This window comes from Cibotium barometz, chromosome 44 (assembly GCF_041138505.1).
Source record: "Cibotium barometz isolate CiBa-2024 chromosome 44, ASM4113850v1, whole genome shotgun sequence".
NCBI lineage: Eukaryota > Viridiplantae > Streptophyta > Polypodiopsida > Cyatheales > Cibotiaceae > Cibotium > Cibotium barometz.
In genome coordinates, this window is record NC_141089.1 from 33200257 (window position 1) to 33217419 (window position 17163).

Below are 17163 nucleotides of genomic sequence, written 5' to 3' on the forward strand. Positions count from 1 at the left end.
CTTCTGTAGCTCAGACCAAATGGCGGACCTATCAAGACATAACTAGGGTAACACCCTGGGGTCAGCAGCACTTTCGTAACAATGTCCACTTGGCCATGGTTATTGAAGCCTTAGGTTTGGGTCCCCGATACTACTGCGTCATGAGATCAAGGCATCTTGGTTTTTCTGAGCGGGTCTTCTTACTGGCGTGTTTTCTTCCTCATCAAAAGATATGCCTTTACCCCGTTTTTGGCTTGCCTCTCAGAGGTCCTTTTGTTAGATCGCCTCATACCACTGAGATAGGTGCGGCAATAACCAATAGAATTATTCCCATAGATGAGTTACCTTATACGTGCGCAGCTTGTGAGTGCTGCTTTTGTGATCATATGATGGACGGGCTTATGGAAGTGTAAAGAGTTCTTCTATCTTTACTGTATATGTTCCAAGAATGAATAAAGTTTAAATCTTGTTCTTATCTTGATTCTTACTCTCTTTGAGACTTTTCTTGGTGGTTAATCTTTATTCGTGAATCTTGCGAAATTATCCCAAGTTGCGAGATGAGGACATCTCGTGTTTTTTTAAAGTGGGGTAGAATGTAAGATTCCTCCCCAACCCCCTTTTGATGTCCAGCATATTTCCCTGTAATCAATTCCCTTTTCTGAAATATAAGAGATCTTGTTTCTACCTGTTTTAACCTAGAGAGAGAAAATATTCTAGAGAGAGAATATTCAGATTTCTAATATTTTTGGATAGAAAATTATCTCATCTTATTAAAATAAGTTCCCCTGAATCAAAAATTCAAAAAGAACTTTCCAATGTGCAATTAGAATTAATTGGAAATAGGTATAAAGAACCTTAGTCTAAGGGTCTAGATTTTCAGAAATCTTTGGATTATGGTCCAATTAAAGTTCCTATGGGCCAATAGCATCAATCCAGAGTTGAAAATGTACAAGGTTTATTAGTAAAAAACTATGAGCAATATTAAAAATATGAGATATTTTGGGTATAATCATTCCATTTTGACACATATGTAAGGAAGGGGAGTTCTTTAAAGGAGGTGCATGTAACGTTCCTCCCAAGCCATGTATATATATGTCTCTTGTAATATAGATTTCAATAAGGAAAGAGAGTGTACTTAGAGAAGAGTGAGACAATAAGGCTAGAAACATTAGGAATGTGTTAAAATATTAGCTCCAAAAAAATGTTAAAAGAAATAAGAACATAAGAATAGTTTTATTAAGAGATAAGTATCCCCAAAAATAGAATTTCGAATTTAGGTGATAAGAGGTCATATTTAGAGTACTTTTACACATTTAGAGTCCATGCATACTAAAAATGTGGAAAAACAACGCGTTTCTAAAGATGGTGCGTTTGTGGCTATATACAGACGTTTTTGCCTATTCTGTCTACGCTGGCTTGTAGACCAAATGCCTTCCCGTTCTTTTGAGTGGTTACATGACTATATTTTGAGTTTTTATCAGAGAGTTATGGCCGAAACAATTTGCTGTTTCTGTCAGGGTCTCTACACAGAGAAAACTGTGAGAAGGCAGCAGGTAGTCTCAAGGTAATCCTAGAGTTTGAGATGCATATATCCCTTCATTCTTATCTAATATCTCAGAAAATAAGCATAGATTTCTATGGTCTTTCGGAGGAAGAGACCAAAACTCCATAGCTTTTCTTTTAGAGAAAGAATAGTATCCCGTAGCCCTGTAAGAGAAGAAGACTATTTTGCCATAGACCTTAGAAAGAGAGAAGAATCACAGTATGAGTAAGAGGAGATAAAGCTTGGAGATTATTGGATGATTTCAATCAAAAGACAAGGTATTAGAAGACTCTATTCTTATATGTCAAGTTCTAAAGCTCTTGTTAATACGAGCAAAGACAACGATAAATGATAAATTCCTATAAGGTATATACGTATTTTGTTTTTCAATTATATATCATTCTTAGGGGTTGAGGTATGGCCTCGGCTTCTCTATTGTTTGTTACAATGATCTATTTGATTGATTTACCATTTAAAGTTTGTATTCTTTTAAACAACAGCATATGCCTTAATAAAGAATGTCTTATCGCAATCTCAAGTTGAAATGCTAAAATCTTTGTGAAAAAGATTGTTTTCTTAAAGAAGGTGACATGGATCCTAGTCATATGGTTTAGTGAGTAAATGGATTGTTATCTTGGTTAAATTAAGATACAGGTACAACTTCTCCCTGCCTTGACGCTGCCCCGTTCTTGTGCTTGTGTAGCCGGACGGCGGAGACGTTAGTAAGGCCCGGAGTTGGCCCATGGTATCCCTCATACCATTGGGAGAATGAGGTTTGCCGATTGAGGCAAGTGATTGTGATGATGCTGCCTAGTTCTGAGGGCCCAGGCTAGTGCGGTGAATTAGCCCACCCTAGTGCGCAGACATCCCTCTGAGGGGCAGGAGGATCGAGCGATGGAGCCTGAGAGGGCGACAGGCCGGCTTGAGTCCTCGCCAGCGGGCCGACGATGAGGTGTATGGTCCCGTAGGGTTTTGCCCAGCATGTAGAGGCTAGAAGGCCGAATTCTAGATCATCGGCGATATAAAGGAAAAGAATAAGAGAGCCAGTTTGGCTTGTATGAAATCGATTCATGTTTAAACTTTGTTTTTATAAATCTTGTCTTTGGTATAATTGTATTGTAGAAAAAGGCTGTTTTAATAAACCTTGTGAAAAGGGCCTTAATTAAGGAACATGTTTGTTTATGTCAAACAGTGTGGTAGGATTAATTAGAAAACAAATTGACACGTGAGTAGGGTGGAAAGTGGGAGGATGATGGAATGCCCCGACGGCACCATCCTACGGACGGGTGGACCCGATTAGTCGGGTAGCTTTCCAACAGATTAAGTGAAAGCCCTACGCTAGATAAATAGGTTCTCGGGCAACTCTATTCTAGAAGACTAGGCCAGCGGCTGTGCCTTGCATGGATGAGGAAAAAAGCGTTGCCTCTAGAAATCAAGTCTTGTAGTTGTCCAATTAATGTGATCAATTACCCTATGGGTGATTTGATTTTAGAAGACCACGCTCCCCCTGCGGGATAGAACTAGGTCTTACCTATGAATCGTATCCTTGAATCTCTGTATGGTCAAGGTGTCGATGAGTAGGAAATTTTCTCTAAGATAAGACTTAGTGAACTATCTTAAGTGTTTCCCCTATTTGTGGAAGGAGGGAACCTTACAAGTGGTATCAGAGCCGATCTTAGTTCCTAGGATTTGTTTTTCAAAGGTTAACCGTCAAGGGATTAAAACAAGTGATTGTTTATCATATGAGGACGAATCAATCATCTCTACTGGCCATAGCAGTGATTTGAATATCCTTACATGTTGAGACAATCATCTTATGAAATTGTGCTTGTATCTTGGGGGTGCACACGCAAGATATTTATACAATAAACTTATGAAATAAGATTAGGGAGAAAACCTTTTGTGAGAAAAAAACATAGGGTGATCAAATTAAGGAACTAGTGAGAGACTGAATGTTTCAGGATATATCTCATTAACTTGCATATTATAAATTATTAAGATTATAACTCCATTAAGATTTGAATAGTTAACGTGTGAATGTCATCCATTGGATGCTTTACACTAGGACGATCATCCAAGATCTTGAACCCATCTCACATAAACATGGATCTAACTTCAGATGTGTGATTCTCAGAGGATCATGCTCTTAGATGTGTCAATCCCAAGGCACCAGATGTGTAATTCTCAAAAAAATGAAGATCTCAGATATATTAATCTAGAGTGCCTCTTTGGATGTGGCACTATGATAAGTATTTGATAGTTTTGAACTTTTCATGGATACAATGAAAAAAGCAAGTTCACCCTTGCTCGTCATTTAAAAATCGTAAGAAATGCCGAATTAGTTAGAAGCATTGTTGTCAATCTAACCACTAGATCTAGAATCAGTTATATGAGATGCCATGAAATTACACCTTCGTGAAAGGTTTTGTCCTCTAGGATTTCAAGAGGATAAAATGAATGAATTTTTGGAGCTAACCCAAGAAAGGAAGACCCTAAAAGAATACCACCAAACTTTTGTTAAAATTCTTCGATTAGCTCCAGAGATGGATGAGGTAACTCTTCTCCATCGATTCATTTGGAAGCTTAATCTACCTTTGAATAACCTCATCAAGAATGTAAAACCATCCTCTATTTCAGAAGCCATAACTATAGCGAGAGACTGTGATAAAGTTTTTTTTATTATAGAAAGTGTCAAGAAAGACATGAGTCCTTCCATGTTAATCAAGAAGAGGTCTCCTAATTCAAGAGGAACGTCAAGCCCACCCTTGGCTACAAGGAATCATGAGCTAGAGTAAAAATTAGGCCAAGAAATAAGGATAGCAGGGTTAAAGATAACTGAATTCAATAAGTATTTCTATGAGTAAATAGAAGAGGATTGGTGCAAGATTCATGTGAAGTAATGTGCATGATGAATAGAGGTATTCAACAAGACGATACTAAGATTATGAAATTGCTATCATAGGTTAGATTGCATAAAGGATTGATTCCCTTACGTTTCTCCATGACAATTTATTAAGTACCGTATTACATGGGGGTATAAAATAAGAAATTCAAAGGTTCATAGCATTTGAGAGGTATATGGATGCATGAACTTAGGATAATAAGACCAATTAACATAGAACTTTTAGAGGCACAACAAAACGAGCCAAGCACATGAAATAAAGGACTCTTTAAGAACAATGTTTAGATAAAAGAAGATTTTTACCTAGTGGGGACACCACTTTGAAAGAGATAGGAGGATTTACTTAGATACTACCCTAGCTCGCGAGATGAGGACATCTCGAATCTTTTAAGTGGGGGAGATTGTAACGTCCCTCCCAAGCCATGTATGTATGTGTCTCTTGTAATATAGATTTCAATAAGGAAAGAGAGTGTACTTAGAGAAGAGTGAGACAATAAGGCTAGAAACATTAGGAAAGTGTTAAAATAAAAATATTAGCTCCAAAAAAATGTTAAAAGAAATAAGAACATAAGTAGTTTTATTAAGAGATAAGTATCCCCAAAAATAGAATTTCGAATTTAGGTGATAAGAGGTCATATTTAGAGTACTTTTACACATTTAAAGTCCATGCATACTAAAAATGTGAAAAAACAACGCGTTTCTAAAGATGGTGCGTTTGTAGCTATATACAGATGTTTTTGCCTATTCTGCCCGCGCTGGCTTGTAGACCAGATGCCTTCCCGTTCTTTTGAGTGGCTACATGATTATATTCTGAGTTTTTATCAGAGAGTTATGGCCAAAACAATTTGCTGTTTCTGTCAGGGTCTCTACACAAAGAAAACTGTGAGAAGGCAGCAATTAGTCTCAAGGTAATCTTAGAGTTTGAGATGCATATATCCCTTCATTCTTATCTAATATCTCAGAAAATAAGCATAGATTTCTATGGTCTTTCGGAGGAAGAGACCAAAACTCCATAGCTTTTCTTTTAGAGAAAGAATAGTATCCCGTAGCCCTGTAAGAGAAGAAGGCTATTTTGCCAGCGGCCGACGATGAGGTGTATGGTCTCGTAAGGTTTTGCCCAGCATGTAGAGGCTCGAAGGCCGAATTCTAGATCATCGGCGATATAAAGGAAAAGAATAAGAGAGCCAGTTTGGCTTGTATGAAATTGATTCATGTTTAAACTTTGTTTTTATAAATCTTGTCTTTGGTATAATTGTATTGTAGAAAAAGGTTGTTTTAATAAACCTTGTGAAAAGGGCCTTAATTAAGGAACATGTTTGTTTATGTCAAACAGTGTGGTAGGATTAATTAGAAAACAAATTGACACGTGAGTAGGGTGGAAAGTGGGAGGATGGAATGCCCCGACGGCACCATCCTACGGACGGGTGGACCCGATTAGTCGGTAGCTTTCCAACAGATTAAGTGAAAGCCCTACGCTAGATAAATAGGTTCTTGGACAACTCTATTCTAGAAGACTAGGCCAGCGGCTGTGCCTTGCATGGATGAGGAAAAAAGCGTTGCCTCTAGAAATCAAGTCTTGTAGTTGCCCTGTTAATGTGATCAATTACCCTATGGGTGATTTGATTTTAGAAGACCACGCTCCCCCTGTGGGATAGAACTAGGTCTTACCTATGAATCGTATCCTTGAATCTCTGTATGGTCAAGGTGTCGATGAGTAGGAAATTTTCTCTAAGATAAGACTTAGTGAACTATCTTAAGTGTTTCCCCTATTTGTGGAAGGGGGGAACCTTACAAGTGGTATCAGAGCCGATCTTAGTTCCTAGGATTTGTTTTTCAAAGGTTAACCGTCAAGGGATTAAAACAAGTGATTGTTTATCATATGAGGACGAATCAATCATCTCTACTGGCCATAGCAGTGATTTGAATATCCTTACATGTTGAGACAATCATCTTATGAAATTGTGCTTGTATCTTGGGGGTGCACACGCAAGATATTTATACAATAAACTTATGAAATAAGATTAGGGAGAAAACCTTTTGTGAGAAAAAAACATAGGGTGATCAAATTAAGGAACTAGTGAGAGACTGAATGTTTCAGGATATATCTCATTAACTTGCATATTATAAATTATTAAGATTATAACTCCATTAAGATTTGAATAGTTAACGTGTGAATGTCATCCATTGGATGCTTTACACTAGGACGATCATCCAAGATCTTGAACCCATCTCACATAAATATGGATCTAACTTCAGATGTGTGATTCTCAGAGGATCATGCTCTTAGATGTGTCAATCCCAAGGCACCAGATGTGTAATTCTCAAAAAAATGAAGATCTCAGATATATTAATCTAGAGTGCCTCTTTGGATGTGGCACTATGATAAGTATTTGATAGTTTTGAACTTTTCATGGATACAATGAAAAAAGCAAGTTCACCCTTGCTCGTCAAAATCGTAAGAAATGCCGAATTAGTTAGAAGCATTGTTGTCAATCTAACCACTAGATCTAGAATCAGTTATATGAGATGCCATGAAATTACACCTTCGTGAAAGGTTTTGTCCTCTAGGATTTCAAGAGGATAAAATGAATGAATTTTTGGAGCTAACCCAAGCTCAGGGGGGTCACTATATGTAGAATACCCCTATCGCGTGCGTTCAAGGCCTATATTTTAAATCCCTTATCTGTGAATTTTTTTATCTATATAATATCCCCTTTTCTTTATGAATATGTAATTTTTTAAAAAAAAAATTTAAATCACATCCTTATGTAAATATATTTCTGTAAGTTTCATAAATTAAAAATATGCTTCTATTGAACGCACGTGATATTCACATTTTTTTTGTGAGTGACCCCCCCGAGAACCCAAGAAAGGAAGACCCTAAAAGAATACCACCAAACTTTTGTTAAAATTCTTCGATTAGCTCCAGAGATGGATGAGGTAACTCTTCTCCATCGATTCATTTGGAAGCTTAATCTACCTTTGAATAACCTCATCAAGAATGTAAAACCATCCTCTATTTCAGAAGCCATAACTATAGCGAGAGACTGTGATAAAGTTTTTTTTATTATAGAAAGTGTCAAGAAAGACATGAGTCCTTCCATGTTAATCAAGAAGAGGTCTCCTAATTCAAGAGGAACGTCAAGCCCACCCTTGGCTACAAGGAATCATGAGCTAGAGCAAAAATTAGGCCAAGAAATAAGGATAGCAGGGTTAAAGATAACTGAATTCAATAAGTATTTCTATGAGTAAATAGAAGAGGATTGGTGCAAGATTCATGTGAAGTAATGTGCATGATGAATAGAGGTATTCAACAAGACGATACTAAGATTATGAAATTGCTATCATAGGTTAGATTGCATAAAGGATTGATTCCCTTACGTTTCTCCATGACAATTTGTTAAGTACCGTATTACATGGGGGTATAAAATAAGAAATTCAAAGGTTCATGGCATTTGAGAGGTATATGGATGCATGAACTTAGGATAATAAGACCAATTAACATAGAACTTTTAGAGGCACAACAAAACGAGCCAAGCACATGAAATAAAGGACTCTTTAAGAACAATGTTTAGATAAAAGAAGATTTTTACCTAGTGGGGACACCACTTTGAAAGAGATAGGAGGATTTACCTAGATACTACCCTAGCTCGCGAGATGAGGACATCTCGAATCTTTTAAGTGGGGGAGATTATAACGTCCCTCCCAAGCCATGTATGTATGTGTCTCTTATAATATAGATTTCAATAAGGAAAGAGAGTGTACTTAGAGAAGAGTGAGACAATAAGGCTAGAAACATTAGGAAAGTGTTAAAATAAAAATATTAGCTCCAAAAAAATGTTAAAAGAAATAAGAACATAAGAATAGTTTTATTAAGAGATAAGTATCCCCAAAAATAAAATTTCGAATTTAGGTGATAAGAGGTCATATTTAGAGTACTTTTACACATTTAGAGTCCATGCATACTAAAAATGTGAAAAAACAACGCGTTTCTAAAGATGGTGCGTTTGTGGCTATATACAGACGTTTTTACCTATTCTGCCTACGCTCGCTTGTAGACCAGATGCCTTCCCGTTCTTTTGAGTGGTTACATGACTATATTCTGAGTTTTTATCAGAGAGTTATGGCCGAAACAATTTGCTGTTTCTGTCAGGGTCTCTACACAAAGAAAACTGTGAGAAGGCAGCAATTAGTCTCAAGATAATCCTAGAGTTTGAGATGCATATATCCCTTCATTCTTATCTAATATCTCAGAAAATAAGCATAGATTTCTATGGTCTTTCGGAGGAAGAGACCAAAACTCCATAGCTTTTCTTTTAGAGAAAGAATAGTATCCCGTAGCCCTGTAAGAGAAGAAGGCTATTTTGCCATAGACCTTAGAAAGAGAGAAGAATCATAGTATGAGTAAGAGGAGATAAAGCTTGGAGATTATTGGATGATTTCAATCAAAAGACAAGGTATTAGAAGACTCTATTCTCATATGTCAAGTTCTAAAGCTCTTGTTAATACGAGCAAAGACAACGATAAACGATAAATTTCTATAAGGTATATACGTATTTTGTTTTTCAATTATATATCATTCTTAGGGGTTGAGGTATGGCCCCGGCTTCTCTATTGTTTGTTACAGTGATCTATTTGATTGATTTACCATTTAAAGTTTGTATTCTTTTAAACAACAGCATATGCCTTAATAAAGAATGTCTTATCGCAATCTCAAGTTGAAATGCTAAAATCTTTGTGAAAAAGATTGTTTTCTTAAAGAAGGTGACATGGATCCTAGTCATATGGTTTAGTGAGTAAATGGATTGTTATCTTGGTTAAATTAAGGTACAGGTACAACTTCTCCCTGCCTTGACGCTGCCCCGTTCTTGTGCTTGTGTAGCCGGACGGCGGAGACGTTAGTAAGGCCCGGAGTTAGCCCATGGTATCCCTCATACCATTGGGAGAATGAGGTTTGCCGATTGAGGCAAGTGATTGTGATGATGCTGCCTAGTTCTGAGGGCCCAGGCTAGTGCGGTGAATTAGCCCACCCTAGTGCGCAGACATCCCTCTGAGGGGCGGGAGGATCGAGCGATGGAGCCTGAGAGGGCGACAGGCCGGCTTGAGTCCTCGCCAGCAGGCCGACGATGAGGTGTATGGTCCCGTAGGGTTTTGCCCAGCATGTAGAGGCTAGAAGGCCGAATTCTAGATCATCGGCGATATAAAGGAAAAGAATAAGAGAGCCAGTTTGGCTTGTATGAAATCGATTCATGTTTAAACTTTGTTTTTATAAATCTTGTCTTTGGTATAATTGTATTGTAGAAAAAGGCTATTTTAATAAACCTTGTGAAAAGGGCCTTAATTAAGGAACATGTTTGTTTATGTCAAACAGTGTGGTAGGATTAATTAGAAAACAAATTGACACGTGAGTAGGGTGGAAAGTGGGAGGATGATGGAATGCCCCGACGGCACCATCCTACGGACGGGTGGACCCGATTAGTCGGGTAGCTTTCCAACAGATTAAGTGAAAGCCCTACGCTAGATAAATAGGTTCTCGGGCAACTCTATTCTAGAAGACTAGGCCAGCGGCTGTGCCTTGCATGGATGAGGAAAAAAGCGTTGCCTCTAGAAATCAAGTCTTGTAGTTGTCCAATTAATGTGATCAATTACCCTATGGGTGATTTGATTTTAGAAGACCACGCTCCCCCTGCGGGATAGAACTAGGTCTTACCTATGAATCGTATCCTTGAATCTCTGTATGGTCAAGGTGTCGATGAGTAGGAAATTTTCTCTAAGATAAGACTTAGTGAACTATCTTAAGTGTTTCTCCTATTTGTGGAAGGGGGGAACCTTACAGTGCATATTTCACATGCTTGAATGAGTTTTAAACTCAAAAATAATGAGATATTCTTATCTCTCCTCTCTCTTGAACCAAACCAAATCAAAATGGAACCAAACCGAATCAAAAAGTAACCAAACTAGGTCCAAATCTAGTCCGAATTAAGCCAAATTGACTTGAAAAATTCTAGAATCAGTTTGTTTGGTTAGGAGCTCAATTTTTCCTATAAATAGAAGCCTCCTCTTGTTAAAAAAAATATATTGTTTACACATTGTTACTCTACTCCACATTGTTTACACATTGTGAATTCTTTAATAATTCACTAGTTTTTGACACTTCTCTCTTTCTTCAATCCCCATTGGTGGCTCCATCAACATACTAAACCAATTGATTGGTTGGGGGCCTCTACCGTGAACAAAGAATCAAGCAATTTGTAAGGTAAGTATAGTGAATTTTGCTCTTTTCTATAATTTCTCAATGTTTTATCTCTTCTCAACCCCTCTCAAGCTTGAGAAGCTTAATTGGTATGGTTTTTGAATGCTATTGAAGTTAATTGATTAATGATAGTAAAGAATTACATAAATTTTTATTTATGTTTAATTCTAATGGCTTTTTCTCTCTCTCACTCAAGAAATGGTCATACTCATGACCATTTCTCAATCCAAATAAAGCTTTTCATAAAGTTTTTTCTTAATCCGAGATCAATCTATGCTTAAGACCAAATTAAGGGCTTTCCCTATGCTTTTAGTTTATGTATTTCATGAATATTGATGATTCAATCCATTATGGATTAATGATCCAATTGGGGATCATTCTAATTATTTCCTTAATGATAAGTTTTATCCCTTAAAAAAATTGAGATTTATTAGTCATAGCAGCGGAGCTATGGCAAAATTTTTATAAAAATTACGCATAAAATAATTTCCTTCAAAGCATGAAAAGAGGATTTTCTACCATATTCTAGGAATTATCATCCTAGATTAATTGAAAGATATTCATTGTAATCCTAGAGAAATTGATTTTTATATGCATAATTGATTTTCATGCATAGAGGTATGCATAGAAGATTATTATTTTATTATAAAAGAGTTACTTTTAGCATAATTGAAATTCATGCATAGAGATATGCATAGAAGATGATTATTTTATTATAAAAGAGTTACTTTTAGCATAATTGAAATTCATGCATAGAGGTATGCATAAGAGATGAATATTTTATTATAAAAGAGTTACTTTTAGCATAATTGAATTCCATGCATAGAGGTATGCATAAGGGATGAATATTTTATTATAAAAGTGTTACTTTTAGCATAATTGAATTTCATGCAGAGGTATGCATAAGAGATAATTATTTTATTATAAAAGTGTTACTTTTAGCATAATTGAATTTCATGCATAGAGGTATGCATAAAAGATATGGGAAGTGATAAGATGTGATAAGATGCATATGAGATGAGTTAGGATGTGATAAGATGAGTTAAGAAGTGATAGGATGTGTATGGGATGAGGAAAGAAGTGTATGTGATGGGATAAGATGTATATGGGTTGTGATAGGGTGAGAATATGGATGTGAATGTGGATGGGTATGTATGGATGTATGCATGTAGATGTGGATGCATGAATGTGGATGTATGGATGTGAATGAGGATGTGGATGTGGATGCATGGATGTAAATGTGGATGTGTGTGTATACATGTATGCATGTAGATGTGAGTGTGAATGTGGGTGTATGGAGATGTGGATGTAGATGCATGGATGGGATGTGGATGTATGCATGTAGATGTGAATGTAAGCATATAGATGTGGATGTATGGATGTGAATGTGCATGTAGATGTAGATGTATGGATGAGGATGCATGAATGTGCATGTAGATGTGGATGTGAATATAGATACATGGATGTAGATGTGGATGTATGGATGTGAATGTGGATATGGATGTGGATATGTATATGGATGTGGATATATATATGGATGTGAATATATGATATGTGATGTGAAGGAATCTGAAGTGATGAGATGGAAAATGGTGAGATGGGATGAGTACACATATAAATGGAATGTGGAATAAGTAATGTGGATTGATGAGGGATAATGTGGAAAAATGATAGTTAATATAGAAACTGTATTTTGTGACTGTTTGTAAATGCTGTTTGTAAAGGATTGTTTTATGTTAAGAATGCTGGGAAAGCATTTTGACCATCTTGTGATTAAGGTCGTGGAGACCTATCTGATAAAGTTGCAACTGCTGACGGAGAGTCAATGGAGGATGTCTCGCGTAGCAAGGTCAGCCGAGGTCTTGACTAGTCTCGGTGCGATTAAAATGGTGAGCTTCTGGTATGGTGGATGAGGGGCCAAGGAAGCGGCCTATGAGTGAAGCGCTAGGTCACCTATGAAGGATCCTAGAGGGTGCTGACCATACGGTGCTCGGGCTCTGGGTCGCCCACAGGATACCCACGCATGCATCGAGGAAGATATTGGAACAAGGAGTAAGAGTTGTTTTCTGAAACCGGGCATGGATTTGGTTGACTGACCTTGCTGGTCCTCAACAGATGAGTCCATGGCTCTTTATATGGATCTGTTGGTTGATCTTGCTGATCTTCAACGAGAGTCCATCTTGATAAGTGATTATATTGCCGAGTATTATGGGCTAAGAACTATTGAAACGGCCCCTGGATAGGTGGTGAGTGTTCTAGTTGCCAATGATGCCATAGATACTCTGATGAAGGAATGATGGGAAATTAAGAATCAACCGGATAACTTGGAAGATGGTGATCAGTGATACTATGATTTTATTAAAGGATTGTTTTAAAACTGGTTGAATCTGTGAAAAGGCAATTTCATATTGGTGGGTGTGTAAGTGGTGTGACTAGTTTTATTTTTGCATGAACTTCCGGCTAGGGGGCCTTGGAACTCTTTTCCTTGGTACCCGGGACAAAACCTAACCAAATTCCTAATTGGATCCCATCACTATAGTGGTGGGCGGTTGGCTAACCCATGGGATCGGATGGGGTTAGGCTGGATTGATGGATCCGTAAATCGAGACTCAACTTTTGTTATTACGATAGATAAAGTAAATCTCGGACAGTAATTGTTCTAAGGATAGGAATCAACGGCTGTGCCTCTTGAATGGCGAAAAAAGCGTTGATCCCAATGATCCAAGTGCAAGTTTCTTCCTTGATCTGATCAAGTATCTTGAAGATGCAATTGGATCAGCTTGATCAGAAATGATCTTGACTACGTTAGAGTAAAAAGTTTTCCTGGTGGAATCACCCGTGCTTTCCGGTAAAGGAAGTTTTTTCGGATTCGGTTTTGGAACAACCGACGGATTAGTCTCTTATCCGGATATCCGTGGGTGAGGCCCCGAATGTGGGACCCCTGTCCCGCGTGAGAAGTGCTACTTCCACTACTAGTACCCCAAAACTGTTGCTCGGTGGGATCAGGGATCTTACAGTTGAAGTCTTACTTAGGGTGTCATGGTAGACTTTCCATGTTTGGGTGGACAACTAGTACTCTATGAGTGATAAGTATACTCCATGTATAATGAGTGCATTTTCGCAACCACGGATGTATACTTGACCTTTGTAGAGATGAAATGTGCCACCACAAGCCACATATAAGCTATCTCAAACTTTTTTTGTGTGTGGAAGAACCATAGTGAGATCCATAGAAATATGGATCCACTTCCCCATCGAAAATTATTAAGGCAAGTTGAAGAAACCCATAGAAATATGGATCCACTTCCCCATCGAAAATTGTTAAGGCAAGTTGAAGAAACCCACTGGGCTTACCTTATCAGGTTGAAAAGGCATACATCTTGTGTGACAAGAGCATGTATGTCCTTCCACATCCCTTTCCTCTATAAGCTCTCTCTTATCTTATCAAAGGACTTGAATATTCCCAATTGCCCCACCATTGATGAAGAATGCATTTTTTATGTAGGTACCACATGTAGACTCTATCTTTGTAGTAAAAAATGAGACCATTATGGGAACCATGTTGTAATTTTTGACATAGGCACCATGTAGACTCTATCTTTGTAGTAAAAATGAGACCATTATGTAGCCAAAAAACGAGGCAACTCTTTATGAGAACCATGTCATAATTTCAGCACCATTTGTGACACCCCCTTATTTAAGAGATCTTCCTTTTGAAATTCCATGACCCAATGTTTGTATACTTTAGGTATAGCTGATAGAGCATCAGCCACTACATTATCCTTGCCCTTTATATAGCTCATCTCAAAATCATAATTTTGCGAGGTTTCTTCTTTGCATAGGAGATAGATTCAGTTGGGAGAGGAATTATCACTTCTCACATAAAAATGACTACCATAAATGTAATGATGTCACTTCTTGAGATGACAACACGAAAGATAGCGGTCATCTCTTGATCATACACATGCAGATACATCTCTTTTTGTTTGTAGATTCTTTGGAATTTAAAACATATCATGAAACTCATCAAATAGTTCAGCCATGCCCTCATGCATTTGTTTCTTGTTCTCAACCATATCATACCATCCTCTCTGCTAGGCTATAAAACAAATACATAGCCCATTTGCTTCGGTTCCCTTGAGTATTTGTAGCTCCTAAAAAACATTTAATCTCCTTCTTGAAGCTCCAAAGGTGGAGTCCTATGGGCTTCGACATAATTCTTGATTCTCACTGCATTGTTAGAGAAGAGCATGCACTACCTCACTTCCTCTTTCTCATTTGGATTCACTCCTTCTTACTTGATAACTATCATAGGTGCATTCACTTTCTAACCATACACGATGCCTCAAAAAGTGGCGTGCCAATACTCTCATGATGATGAGCAGTACTATTAATAGTAGGAAAACTTGAGTAAAGCTGAGCGTTCTTCCCACACACTTTGAGCATGATGGAAATGCTATCTCAAACTAAGTTTTCCTCCACTTATTCATGCCCTCTGTTTGACCTTTGATCTCAGGATGGTAGCGATGCTTTGGCATCAACTTGGTTTGCATGATCTCAAACAAATTGTTTGCAAAATGAACTCATCATGCATTTGGCATTCTTGATCCCTTACAATATGTTGTGGTACACCATGTAACTTCAAGGTAGGATCCCGAAATTGCCTCGCAAAAATGATAGATGTCGTATCCTTGACCTTTGTAGAGATGAAATGTGCCACACCCTTGTTAACCTATCCACCACAACATGTAAGCTATCACAACCTTTCTTTGTGTGTGTGGAAGACCCATAGTGAAATCCATAGAAATACGAATCCACTGCATACATACATCTTGTGAGACAGAAGCATGTAAGTTTCTCACGTTCCTCTCAATTAGAAGCTCTTATCTTATCAAAGGTCTTGAAATTTCCAATTGCCCCACCGTTGTGCTGAAGAATGCATTTCTCAGATCAGCCCTTTGCTTGTAATTTTTGATGATGCCTATAGGCACCATGTAGACTCTATAGATCTTTGTAGCCAGAAGCGAGGCAACTCTTTTCTAAGAACCGTATTGTAATTCCTACACCATTGGTGGCACCTCCTTATTAAACGGATATTCCTCTTGAACTCCCTTCGAGAGTAGGCAAGTTGAAGTAGCCCATCGGACTTATGTATTGGGTTCTTATTAAGTTAAGAAGGCGTACATCTTGTGATGAGAAAAGCATGGAAGTCCTTCCACATCCCTTTCTAATAGAAGCCCTTTTCCTTATCCTATCAACGGTCCTGAATACTCTTGATTGCCACACCGTTGGTGAAGGCAACGGTCTTGAATATTCTTGATTTCCCTACACCATTGGTGAAGAATGTATTTGTTCGATCGGTCTTTGCTTGTAAATTTTGATGTAGGCACCATGTAGACTCTATCTTTGCACTAAAAATGAGACCATTTCATAGCTAGAAAGAAGGCAACTCTTTATGAGAAACCATATCATAATCTCCGCCCCGCCGCCGCCACATTATTCTTTTGTTAATTATACAGGCGATCTCAAAATCATAATTTTGCAAGGTTGCCAACCACCTTCTTCGCTTAGGAGACGGATTCGGTCAAGACAGAATTACTTCAATGCACGGTACGGTGATCACTTCTCACATAAAAATCACGTCATATCGTAAAGGTAATGATGCCACTTCTTGATGGCATGCAAAATAACTATCATCTCTTGATCATACAAATCTCCTTTTGTTGGTAGAATCTTCAGAATTTAAAGCATATCATGAAACTCATAGTTCAGCCATGCCCTCATGCATTTATTTCTTGTTCTCAACCACCATATCATCCTCTTTGCAATGCTATAAAACAAGCACACAGTCCATTAGCTTTGATTCCTAATCTCCTTCTTGGAGTTCCAAATTCTCCTATGGGCAACGGCGTAATGCTTCATTCTCAGTTGTTGAGATTCCTTTCATGTTTGCCTCGCATTTTTGGAGAAGAGCATTCACTATCTCCACCTCCTCTTTTGCATTTGGATTCACTCCCTTTTGCTCGACAGCTATCATGGGTGTAGTTGTCTTCTAACTATACGCGATGCCTCAAAAGGTGGCATTCACCATCTAAGCATACACAGTGTCTCAAAAGGTGGCGCGGCATGCATTCACCTTTTCTAACTATACACAATGCCTTAGAAAGCGGCATGCCAATACTCTCACAAGATGAGGTACTATTGTAGGAAAAATGGGCTAAAGCCGACCATTTGTCCCACACACTTTTTAAGTGTAAACTTATTCATCGTGATCTCTATTTGACCTTAAATCTCGGGATGGTAGCGATGCTTGGCGGCGGTCGCTTGGTTTGCATGATATCAAACAAAGTAATCTAAAATGAACTCGTGAATTTGACATCCTGGTCACTCCCAATACGTTGTAGTACACCATGTAACCTGAATACATGGACCACCAATGGCCTTGCAACCACGGATGTCGTATAATTGACCTTTGTAGAGATGAAA